Below are 13,547 nucleotides of genomic sequence, written 5' to 3'. Positions count from 1 at the left end.
TTTTGAAACCTTATCTCTCACTTGCTCACCTCTACCACACCCACACCAAATCTTTATCCACCTCATTTACCGCCACCCAACACACAATCCCACCTTCCAGGCTGACTGGACTGACTTCACAACTAACACACACAGGTCCCCTTCATCATTATCCACCTTGGAGACCCTGGTAGTTCCAATCCAGAGAGAGACCCCATTCTAAAAAGTATCCTCACTCCACTCACCACTATGATCTCACACAACTCATCACCTATCACACACGCAAAGCAGGAAAAACCCTAGACCTTTTGATTTCAAGTAAAAATCAGATCTCCATGGAAAATCGAATCTGGGTGTCATGGTCAGACTACTTTGCATTTCCCTTCACACCCACTCTACCATAGAGGATCCTCCCTCTTCCCACACATCCCCCTCACTGCTCATCTAGATAAATCAAATGCAATACAGATGCAACCTTAGCATCATTCATACCATACCACCCCTGACTCCCCAAACACACATCCTTCTATTGCTCTCAACAATTACAAACACCATCACCACACAAGCACTCAGCTTAATTGCCCCACCCAAAACACAAAAAAACTTCAGCCACCACCATCAACCATGGTTCAACAGTTCTGTCCTTTCTAGCAAGCAGGATGCCAGTACCTAGAAAGAGCCTAGCAAAATAACCTATGCCCCACCACCAAAACACCACTCAAACAATGCTGCAACAAATACAAAATAGCCATATGCAATGCCAAAGCCATCAATTACTTCCAAGAACAGAAAATGCCACCAACCGTACACAGAAACTATTCAACATTATCAAGTCCCTCTCTAAACCACCATCCACACGCCACCCTCTACAGTATGCAACTCCCTCATGGACTACTTCAACTCCAAAATACACAAGCTCAAGCAAACCCACCCCTCTGCTCTCCAACACCCACCCCCAGTCCCAAACATACCACCACATGAGTGTTAGGGACTCACGCACCTTAGATCATGAACCGCTGTGGCGGCCAGGGAAAGACCTGACATAGACCCGTCATCGTGGGCTAAGACTCCCGCCTCTGTTCGGTTCCCCTCACCCATGTCGCGCAATGCCAACACTATGGGAAGGTAGCCACACACCCAGAGGGATGCAGGAGAGACCGTGACCTGGCAGAGCCTGGTGCCTGTACCCATGATGGAAACTATGGGGACGCTCCAAGCTCAGAAACGTCCCACCATTCTGCAACTCCTCCCTTAACACGGAAGTCCCAGAAACACTTCCCGGTCCCTGCAATAAAGGTTGGGCGACCAGTGAAACTGGCATCCAATCAATCTTTCAAGTGGGCTCCATGCCTTGCCACCTCCATGTTCCTTTGCAGACCAAGGCTATTCTCCCAATCCTGGGTTTGTCAAGTAAGTTATGCACTAGACAGGGACAGTTAGAACTTCTGCTTAGTTCTCATAAAATAGATTCATAACATATAATTGTATGTATATCATATAAGAGTTGGGTGGATGGGTGGATAACACACAGAGAACAGAGTTATAGGTCATTACAGTCCCAGTCAGATAACTGAAGGTACCGCTGCTTACCGTTGACGGTTGGGGATCGTGCCTCATACTGGGTACCCAACAGTGTTCTAATAGAACCTCGGAACCCCATTCTTTGCTTCTGTTTGCAGCACTTATACCCTGAATGGAGAAACAGGTGGAACCAATATCAGGTACTGATAGATTGATCGGACGTTGATTACCACCTCAGGGTATCATGGAAAAAAGTGCAGATGAAAAGGGCGACCACGCGATGCAAGCCGAAATGGGCAGTTACAGACAATACAATATAGCCTTAGCAATTCAAGTCATTGCCTTACAACAAACATTTAATATCCTACAGTTCAGCTAAGGGTCTTATAGCACCTTAGGGCTCAAAAACTCACAACAGAAAACACTAAGACCTTCCTCCTTTCAGTATAGTTATGGGTCCCATGCTAGCAGGGATAAAATAGAAGAAGTCGAGTCACTACCCCGGATGAGAAGTTGGGGCTCATATACCTGCACCAACCTTGCCTACTAAGTATACTGGACACCAAGAAGGGTTCAAAAAATTAATGACGCAATGTATGTTGCATTTATATTGATGCATTTAGATGGACCTGCTCTTACGTGGGCTAAACCATGGATCAATAATCTAGATCCCATATTAGATGATTAGTATACCTTCCTTACCACAGCTGTTATATTCCATGGATTCAACATCAATCCCTACCTTTCCTTCACAAACCACAAAGCTGCTGCCACCAAAATATGCATCCTAAACATACAGCTCCTACAAAAGATCAGACCCATCCTTCCTTCTGATGACTTACGCAGTGCACTCTAAGACTAGTTCACTCCAAGCGGGACTCCGGCAATTCTCTCCTCACTGGACTCCTCAACCGCATCATTGGCCCATCATCCTACACCCAAACATTCACACATCACCTCAGCTCTCGCCCAGCTCCACTAGCCCCTATACCCTAGAGCATGGGTGCACAACATACGGCCCGCAGGCCAAGTGCGGCCTGGCATGTTGTTTTTCCAGGCCAGGATCAAAGACTTTCCTAATGAAAGGAGGCCCGCAAGCTGCAACGGCCGATCTCCATTAGGAAAGTCGTTGTTTGACCTGCTGGGTCAGGACAAGTACGGACCCTTTATTGGTTCAGGGCATTTACTATGTGGCTCTTACGAATCACGTAGTGTGTGTACTCCACCAATAGAGAGCCAGCACTGAGGCTGGCGTGGCTTGTTGCCGGAAAGACATTTCAGCTTTGCCACGCCAGCCACAGCACAAGTTTCAGAGAGGTCCGCCCGTCTGCCTGCATCCACGCCTCATCGCATGCCCATCCTCTCACCTGCCCTCTAGACAACCAGGTAAGTTTATTCTTGGGTGGCCATGCACGGCTGGTCACTACTGCACCCTTATCCATACTCATAAAGTCCCGAGGTGCTTTGAAGCCGTGCTCATAGCAAGTGCAAGTTTAAGCTAAGTTGTCGTTTCCATCCTTGCGGGGAGCAGTGAGGGGTCAGGGGTTGTGCCGTGGGGCCAAGCTGTCTCCTGGAGCATCTCTCAGAGGGCCTCCGGTTTCCTTGGATCTCCCTCTGCAGGAGATTGGGAGCCCTCTGTTCCTGCGGCAACACAAGGAAAATAGCAACCCTCCGTTCAGCATGGCAAAACAGTACACATGCACCCCTCCGGGAGGGGGCGGGGCAGCACAGGCCTCTGCTGCTGCCCTGCCACCATGATGCACCTCCATACCCTGCTTGATGCCCTGTCGCAATGATGCCCTCCTGTTACCCTGCTGCTGCCCTTCCACCATGATGCCCTCCCATATCCTGCCCGATGCCCTACCACCATGATGCCCTCACATTACACTGCTGCTGCCCTTCCACCATGATGCCCTCCTGTACCCTGCTCGATACCCTGCCACCATGATGCCCTACTATACACTGCTGCTGCCCTTCTACTATGATGCCGTCCCATACCCTGCTGGTGCCCTTCCACCATGATGCCCTCCCATTACCCTGCTCGATGCCATGCCACCATGATACCCTCCCATAACCTACTTTATTCCCTTCCGCCATGATGCCCTCCTGTTACCCTGCTCGATGCCCTGCTACCATGATGCCCTTCGATACCCTGCCACCATGATGCCCTGCCACCATGATGCTGTCCCATTACCCTGCCTGATGCCCTGCCACCATGATGTCGTCCCATAACCCTGCTGCTGCCCTATTACCATGATGCCGTCCCATAACCATGCTGCTGCCCTGCCACCATGATGCTGCCCTGCCACCATGATGCCCTCCCATATCCTGCCCGATTCCCTGCCACCATGATGCTCTCTCATTACCCTGCCTGATGCCGTCCCATAACCCTACTGCTGCCCTGCCACCATGATGCCCTACCATTACCCTGCTGCTTTGCTTCTACCATTATGCCCTCCCATTACCTACTTAATGCCCTGCCACCTTGATGCCCTCCCAGTCGGAGGGGGGGTTGGTTCTGTTTGGATATGTATGCAGGGTGTATACTTGTTAGACTGTATGCTGGGGTGGGGGGTTCGGGTCTGTAGGGGTAGAGGGCGAGATTGTGGGGTGCCCAGGGCATAGTGTTTGGTTGGGGGGTGGGGGCCTTGGGCATAGTGTTTGGTTGAGGGGTGCGGGCCATGGGGCATAGTGTGTGGTTGAGGGTGGGGGCCATGGGGCATAGTGTTTGGTTGGGGGTGGGAGCCATGGGGCATAGTGTTTAGTTGAGGGTGGGGGTCATGGGGCATAGTGATTTGTTGGGGGGTGGGGGCCATGGGGCATAGTGTTAGGTTGGGGAGTGTGGGCCATGGGGCATAGTGTTTGGTTGGGGGCCATGGGGCATAGTGTTTGGTTGAGGGGTGGGGGCCATGGGGCATAGTGTTTGGTTGGGGGCCATGGGGCATGGTGTTTGGTTGGGGGGTGGGGGCCATGGAGCATAGTCTCGCACTCCAAGTGTGAACCCAATAATAAAGCTAAAACAGGCACAATTAGGAAATGTACATCCTTTACTTTTTGTGGAAACCTGACTCAACGAAGGCCATACTCCTCTTGGGCAACCCAAACAGTAAAGTATAGCAGTCCAATATAATGGAATGGACACTGAAGGGTCAATAAAATATATATACTTTAATTAAACAGACGATATGCAATAACTAAATGGAATTAAATTATAACAATGTAACATGTGTAGTACAACATTTAAGTTTGAAATACAAATAAACACTGTTCACCTCAAAAAAGGATTATTTTTCCATGTATTTAATGAAAGGGGGGATTGAAAAAGGCTCCTGCCCCGCCAAGTTGTGCCTACCACCCCAACCACATTTACTTTTCGGCCCACTATAGGCATCAAGTAAGGTACTTTCGGCCCACTGTCAAAATCCGTTGTGCACCCCTGCCCTAGAGAATTGCCTTAAAAGGACTCTGCGCTGTTTTCACAGCCATTCACCACAAAACCCCATCTTGCCTTCATGCAAAACGTATGGCGAGCCAAAGGTTGCAGACCCTGGATTACAATGATTGGTGGGTGCAGCAGATCCTGGAGCATGGGTCTCCAAGAGACAAGAAGCCCTAAGATATGTTCCATCATGTACACCTTAAACAAGAAACATAAGGTCAATAGCTTCTACCTAAAGAACAATACATTCATTTGGTTAGCGTTTCTCAAAATGTATTTTTTGTATCAAACTATTGTAGGAGACGGTTGAAAATATTGGAATCAGGAGATATTTGTTTAATCCCAGCATCCTCACATTACCAAAAGGGTGTGATTCCTAGCTAGATCATGTTACCACTTAGTTCCCCAATCCAATTATCTGACAAAAGTGGGTGTGCATAAAACAGTGACAACTAGAGTAAGTTGCTGTACCTGACTATCGGTTGCAAAGTTCAAATCAGTTATGAACCTCAGGATGCTAAAAGTGTTTTCTTTTCTAAAGGCCTCAGGCGCAAGATGACAGCACAATCCCGATTCCCTTTTACAAAAAACATGATGGCTGCCCCGAAATGTAGAAAAGGAGGTAAGTACCTGTTCTTTGTTGCTGGTGGCCATCGCATCTGGGACGAGCAGGCAGTAAGGGACCGGAGCGCCTTGCAGCAGGAAAGTAGGGGAGGATGGGCTGAAGGTGGTTGGTGGATAGGTACTCACTCTAGTAGAGATGGAGAGACAGGTGGGGGGGGGGAGTGGGGATGGAGAGGAACACCGATTTAAATTGCCGGTGCAAGCCAGCATTCCTAAACCCCCTGTATGGCTGGCGCCACTTCCCCCATTCCTAAACCTCCTGTATGGCTGGAGCCACTTCCCCGGGTGCTAATTGTAATTAGGACATGCCCATCACTGTATATGCTAAACCCCTTTTGTGCCACTCTAACTGCACCTATTTTGTCACACTTAAAGCACTGTGTGCGCGCATGGTTTAAACATTCAGAAGTGTTTAACTGCCCACTTCAAAAGGGGTACAGAAAAAAGATCTGCAGGAAAATAGTCACCATTTTTCATCCAAATAAGTCATTTTTTTAATTGAGCATAGTGTGAAATATAAGCGTAAAATAAAGGCGTAATACGTTTATGCCTCTATTCGCACTCTGCCCCATCTTGCAGCAGTGAGAGACAGAGGATGGACATGGCGCAAAAATAAGATCAGCATTTTAAAAATTAAATTCTGCTTTGTAGGGGTACAGAGAGGAGTATGACATTCATGATGTCATTCTTGATGTTCTGGGTGTTAGTCTTAGCAGTGCACAGTGGTGGCGTGAGTTATGATTGCTTAGTTTACCATAACTGGCAAATTTCTGGGGTTTTCGATTTTACTTGTAACCGGAATGTCCCATTAACAAAGTTTTTCACTGAATTTCATAGGTTTTCACTAGACCCCACTTAATGTACTACAAGTTCCTTATGACTTTCTAGAAATTCCATATTCTGCCATTTATGTTTCCCATTCCAATACCCCATCCCTTTCATAAATAGATTTATTTGTTATATTATAAATATCTTGTACTTTATTCTGGCATAATTATTTTTGTGCTAAAAAGCCCTGCTCCAGTTTGGCAATGGGTGTAGCTTGCAAATGTCATGCTGTGTCCAGGGGTGCCCGGTGCAGAGTGATGCACATTTAAGTCCACAGACAGTATCTCCGATGGCGGACAGCACTGCGCATGTGCCCGGCATCTCCCATCGACAAGGTCCACGGACTCATCACGCCATCGTGGACGTCACTACGTAACCACCCCATTGCGGCGTGATAACGTGTCTGCAATCGGGGTCCGTGCTTCACAAACATATTTAAATTGTATGTTTGGCCGATCTAGGAGGTTTCAAGTGAAAACTGTGCCATTCCCCACCTCCTAGCAACATTCTTAACACTTCTATCAACTTTCTACAACCTTTTATACCACATTTTGTTCAGTGAAGTTCGCAAATTCCTGGACAGCGAGACGTGACCGCGCTCACACAATGTGGTGACGTGTCAGTGAACTGTTCCATGCTTCGCTAACATTTTGAAAGTGCATTTTTGGCCGACCTAGCAAGTTTAAAGTTAAAGGTTTACCCTTCCACAGCTCCTAGACCCATTCTTAATCATTCTCCACCTGCAGTCCAGGATAGAGCACCTGCTTGGAAGAGTATTGGCACACCTGCTATTTAACTTAAAAAAACATTCCCCCTACCCAGGGGCCACCACCACCACCAGCTGGAGGGCCTGAACAAGAGAATAGGCGCAATGATGCAGAGGAGGATCAAGAGGACCAGGAAGATGAGATGGAGGAAATGCCTACCTCTAGCACCTAGGAAGAATCATGGCTGTGGCAGTTCTTTAAGACCATACGAGGGGTACCAAAGTCTCGGGCTGCCCATGTTGAATTCATTGAGTGTGGAACCAAACACCGTCGCGGACAACACAGGCAGTACTCTTTTGATACCACTTCCATGCACCGCTACACCCGCTAAAACCACCCGGGTGCTCTGAGAAAGGATGTTCCTTTCTCAGGAACTAGTAGGCTGTCTTCCTCTACCTCATCTTCCTCAACCGCTCCTGCCACCACACAGGCTACTCTTGTGGGGCAGAAGATCCCACCAGCTGCCTTGCAAGCCATATCTTTTCAAGACAACAGTACTCTGTATATACTGCGACACCACTCTGCAGTGGGGAACAGTTTTGACGTGCTTTCGGAGTTTCAATCAAGGAGCATGAGAAACACAGGCTCTTACCTTAGATTTAATGCACGCCAAACATCTTCCCCTGTCCACCTGCCCCTTTGTATCTGTGGTTGGTGCCACTCCTGTCATTCCCACCCACCTTTCTTCCTTGCAAAAATTAAAATTACAAAATCAAAAAACACCAAAGAAAAGGTTCCTTTGGAGCCACCTTTCACAGTTAAAAAATAGAACAAAAAAATTATCTTATAGACTCCATCTACATTACACTTTTCAATCAAGTAGTTAGACTCAATGAGATTCTCCAACATTTCCATTAGCATTTTGTACTATGCTAATGGAAATAATGGACAATTGCATCAAGTGAATAAGAAAAAAGGACAAACAATTTTTTGCCACAAATACTTTTCTCTAGCATACAATAAGGACCATAATCTGCAGACGTTCATGACTATCCGCGGCCTCCACAGTCCCCTGTCCATGTCTAATCAGATTCGGTATGTGACTCTTCAGTAGTTTGGATCAGGTGCAGGTGTCGAGCAGTTGATTCGGGCCTAGCAGGTGATGGGCTCAGCTAGGGCACAATGCTGGTTTAAAGTGCAAGCAATAGTTTCGATTGATAGAGGAGCAGAAAAACCAGTGCCAGTGTCTTGCCTCTCCTTCACGGTGTAGAGAACTCAGTATGCCCAGATCAGTGCGGCAGAACAGGGAGCTTCATCTGGTTTGGTGCTCAAGCTGCTGTGGGGCCCACTCAGGGGACTCAAGGACAGAATGGTTCCATTCAGTGTCGGCTCACCCAGCCTTAGGATATTCCGGTGCAGAGTGGCAGGTCCTGGTCAACAGAAAAGTTTCACCCCACAATGTGCCCTGGAAGTGGGTAGGGGAAGCAGCTCTCTTCTGCCTTGGACCTTTCCTTCTTCACCTCAGGCAGAGGGCTTTGGAAAGTGCAACTTTCCCAAAGAAAGTCCAGTGAGTTCTTCTCAGGTGCTACACAGTACATCGTGAAGTGTTGTTCGAGATCTGCAGAATGAGTCGGAGACCCCTTCTCTTAAAGGAAAAAGTCCCCAGGTGATTGCACTTTAGCTGGCCTGCCTTAATGGTCCAATCCCTGCTCTTGAACGGAATGTACTTTGCCCATCTGAAGTCACACACAAAGTGCTGTGTTCCAGAGGAAGGGGGTGAGACAGGAAAGAGAAAGAAAGAAACAAACTAGTGGAATTTCTCCATTCTTTGATCAGAGCATTCCTACCTACTTTTATTCCTCCATCCTGCTGTTCTCACTAAGAACAAGACATTTAGAGAGGCAGCACCCTGGTGTAAGGCTTCTCCTTTTTCAATAGGTGTGCTTCTTTGATGCCCGGGCCTAGGACAGCTGCCTGCTGTGTGGCTGTCTATGGTGGGGGGTGTTACTTGCCCCCGCAAAGAGATCAAAGAAGAGGCATGGTCCTCCAGGTTCCTGTCCTGCCATTTGGCAGTCTCAACCCGGATGACAAGAATACACATCACCTTCTACAGCAGAGCTGACTCACAGGAGCTGACACTTTTGCAAAATCAATTGGGATGTGGCAACCATGATCATATGTATTGCCATGCACTATGCCTAAACTCAGGCATAGCTTTATTTTAGAGTTTAGAGTTTACTCTGCCACCCTCATCGGTTAGTTATGATCATCGTAGTTTTAGAACAGAGGGACATATCTTAAATGCTGTCCCTGTGTTGCAGAGATCTGGCTGTTGCTGTGACTGTTGAGTAGACATTGTGTGACCTTTCAACCTGCTCTACAGCTGCGGACCAGGCTACTATGGCATGCTTTTTGAATGCTGTTGATGGAAAGGGGAATAGGGTTAGCAGATTACCCTTTCGGAGATGGAATTTCACGCATACTTTTTCTTAGTAATATCGGTTTTTTAAAAGCCAGGGCTTTGTGCCCTTCCAGAGGGCAATTCCTCACACTGCATTGTGCAGTCCTCCTCTGTCTCAACAGTGTATCCCATTTTACGCCTTCAAGAGGTCATCATGCAGTTGTAGAATGAATGGATTCCTATAAGATCCGCCTTGTGTATTGTCAGGTGATATTTACATTTCCATCAGTTGAGTGGACAATGGAAGAGCAAAATTGAGTTTCTCTCGCTTTTACTCTTTTTGTCCTCTACAGGGAGCCCCACAGCCAGGGTCGGTCTTACACCAGATTGCACCCCAGGCGGGAAGCATGGTTGTCGCCCCCGACCCACATCCGACCCCTAAAAATGACAACCAGAAAATGTGTTACAAATGTTGTAAATAGGGCACTTCATTAAGAACCAGATAGAATTCATAGGGAACTCTGGAGATGTCCCGGTAGGTGGTAGGCCTGCCTGCACCCTGGGCCTCTTGTGTGTTAACCTGTTTTATTTCATATATTTTACAGGAAAGAGGTTGGGCTTGCTGAAAATGTTTAATATGGGGCCACTTGATTTCCAGGGCCTCTTTTGGTTCCCAGGCCATCCTTGAGTGGCACACCCTCCCTATGAAGCCCCAAGTTACACCACTCTTTCCAGACATGCCAATATATGCCACACCTGTGGCAGGTGTGCGCAACACAAATACCAATTAGGATAACATGGAAGGACTAAGAAGTCCTAGTGAGCAGATTAGACACTTGCTGAGATGGACAATGTAGGGGAGTACGTGGGGTACACCACGCATGCATATGGGTTAAAATGACGAATAGCTCCCAAGGAGCACTTCTGAGGCCCCTACACCCCGGAAGCTATAAAACCACCTCATTGACTCCAGGTCTCATTAAGCGACCACCAACAAATATATCAATAGTACTGAAGGTCACAGAAAAGAGCAAGAGCACCAATAAGTATGGCACCCCAAAATAATCCATGGCCAACAACTTGTCCACAAACCTCCACCAGGAAGGTTCTGTGCCATGTTGAAACCCTAAAGCTGATTGAAAAGAGCAGAGAAGGTGGTGTCCTTCAAGGTGAACTGGCTGTTGTTTTACCCCTTTCTACAGCAATATGCCAGCCAGAGGAAGAGAGAGTACTAAGAGGACGATAGTTACCATGAACTTTGGGATATAGGGTAGCTTTCTTCAACAGATGCTTGATCAGTGAAATAAGCAAGGTGGCAGGAGCAGCACCACTCTGCAAGGAGCCATTATATACATCAACTACAATCAGGGTTATGCACTCAGCACAAGACCGCAGAGTTCACCCGGGATCACATAATTTATTGACTCTGTGAGCTTCAGTTTGCTCAGCGCCTGAGTGACAGCAGCTTCCCATATACTGGTTAAGTGACAGGAATCCTATCAGATATGAGGGAGCGGCACATTTCCGCCAACACCCAGCTTATCATTTATTCTACTGTATTTATTTTAGGATTCATTTTAGTTATAAAAATGTGCCCTTAAATACAGAGGCACCCTTAGCATTGGAGACACGCCTGACAGCAGAGAGCTGACAGCACACACAGAATGCAACAGTACTTGGAACCAAACACTACAGCTTCAGTCAAACAGCGCTGTCACAGCAGCTTTGAGATGTAAGGTGGCCCCCTGGATCATGCTGTGTCTCTTCATTCTCCACAGGAATCTGACTGGTGGGCAAAGAACAAGAAAAGTCAGGAACTAGTGCCCGCGTACCTAATGTGGCCTAAAGCAAAAATGGAAGCAATATTCGTGTGTGAGGACCGGAGTTTGCTCTTTCCCAAGTTCCCAGAGCTGGGCCTCTACAGCCGTTCTTTAGCTTTGCCTATGTCTCCAAAACTGTCCGTGTAAAGTGAAAAGCAAAGATGACACACTTCACGCAAGCAGTCAGAATCACAAACAACCTGACAGTGCTGAAGGGAGCCTATAGGCGGGACTCGGGTCTAGGTGGCCTATCTGTCACAGCCTCGCGCCTAGAGTTTGCCCAGGATGGCTAACCTCTCTGCAGCTGCCACACTGCAGTGGATGATTAGTTTGACACCTGGCATTGAAGTATGTTTGAGGAAGGAGCCAATAGTTTCTAGTTTTTTCCTTGACTGTTAGATTTTCTGCTGCACACATGTTCCATGTGTATAGCTTCAGTTTGCGACTCTGTTGACTTTGAGCTTCATTGAGGCTGGCTGTGGCAGTACAAACAGGCAGCAGTATTGTTACAGCCTGTTTTACCACTCCGTCTGATTGCGGGCTTTGGAAATCCATAGGCAAGAAACCCACCTGCTGCCAAATGAAGATACTGCCAATAATAAAAATGGTGCTTGCGGGAATTACCACGTGCGATAATACAGCCACTCCCCAATGAAGTCCTATGTTAATTCAGAATCGGGAGCAACACACATCATTAATCAGGCAGAGACCTACTATTACAACACACTCTTCTCTTTTATGCCACTATTTTCTGGTCACTGCCTTTCAGCAGACGGGGGGGCCTGCGTTCCCAGGGAGAGAGACTAAATGCTTCTCTTGAAAAAGGTTTACACACTTTGAGGCCACTGTGGTGGTGAACTGGCGCAGTATAAAAACTCAATGATAATAATAATAATAATAATTACTGCCAGCAGCAAAGGTACCCTAGTTTGGCAGGGTATTAGCCACACTGATAATGAGGCAGTTTGTTTTTGTTGACTCTATCGAATATGATGATCTCTGAAAGACTGGTTTGTCCACCAGCACTGTGCAAATCCAAATAAATCAGAATAACCACCTGTGTGTTTGTTCCGATAACAGTCTTGCGTTTCACCAAAGCAGAGAGGGGGCGCAGGGGTAAACACTAGTTGTGACTTGGCTTTGAAATACATTATTAAACACTGGGCTAGAAGACTCCATACAGTGTCAGAAGCAGATTTCCACTCTACTTCCAGAGAACTGGGAACAGCGTCATTCATTTAAATAATCTACCATAAGAACTAGGGTTCATGTACAAACGTGAGCCACAGAAATATCAGCATTTGCTTTCAGATACAGCAGACAATTAAGAATTTCTAGATCTGTCTTTGACTTCCCTTTTCAGGTCTGTACACTATGGGAACTAGCACAAGTATGTCGTACTTATTATGATTTATATTGCTTATTTCTTGCTTTCTTGGTGTCAGTTACCAGTGTTTGGCTGGGTGGTATCCATTTCTATGCAATGAGTTCAGACTATCCCCATTCGTTTCCATGAAATCATTCACTTGATGATAAAACTCACCGACAGAAACATTAGTTGAGGCTCAAGCGACCTCCAGGTGTGCCAGCTCATCTTGTGAAGAGTGGATAATATTGAAACACAAAACTGAACTGGGGTGGGGGGACATGCATTATATAGAGCTTGTTAGGAAGTCATTTGACCTAGGAGCCATCTTCTGAGCACAGAAAAAAAGGAGACGATCATGGAGATTTTCAAAGAAAAAGGTTTTTACATTTAGACACGAGCAATGCTTATAATAATGGAAGCATTGACAGTGTATTTAAAACAGTGAACTTAAGCCACGGAACAGGACCTTACTTCCCTCTCACTGTATTTTAGCGTAAATTACAGGAGACACTGGAGACAAGGGGATCCGAGCACCACCACCAGAGGCTACTGGCTGCGGGTCACACAGTCCCACCTGGGGATTATAGGGAACACGACTCCGCTGCATGACCTAATAACAACAGAGCAGCCCCGAGCCGAGCTCAGTAAATAGAAATTACAGCCCGCCGGCCCCGAAGCGATGAAGTATCACTCAGGTCCAGAAGCAATAAAGAGTGCAGGGAGAAGTTTCATCCCGTGATTCAGGCATGTTGTTCCATATATGCAGGCAGCAGAGCACCCCGCACCTGGGCCGTGTCTCAGTGCTGCTGCTGCTGCTGCTCACAAGAAATCGGGATGGGATGCATATATGGAACAACAT

The 13,547-nt window shown here is 47.1% G+C and overlaps 1 protein-coding gene across 1 annotated transcript in view; it reads right to left on the bottom strand.

The window, feature by feature from the left end:
* The window catches only part of LOC138570024 (serum paraoxonase/arylesterase 2-like), a 771,286-nt gene that overhangs the window by 538,986 nt on the left and 218,753 nt on the right, over window positions 1-13,547 (bottom strand). The gene's annotated exons all lie outside the window — the stretch shown is intronic.

This window comes from Ambystoma mexicanum, chromosome 2q (genome assembly GCF_040938575.1).
Source record: "Ambystoma mexicanum isolate Mex_15411 chromosome 2q, UKY_AmexF1_1, whole genome shotgun sequence".
Classification (NCBI taxonomy): Eukaryota; Metazoa; Chordata; class Amphibia; order Caudata; family Ambystomatidae; genus Ambystoma; species Ambystoma mexicanum.
Note: the sequence above shows the minus strand (reverse complement) of the source record. Positions and strands in the feature narration are given on the sequence as shown.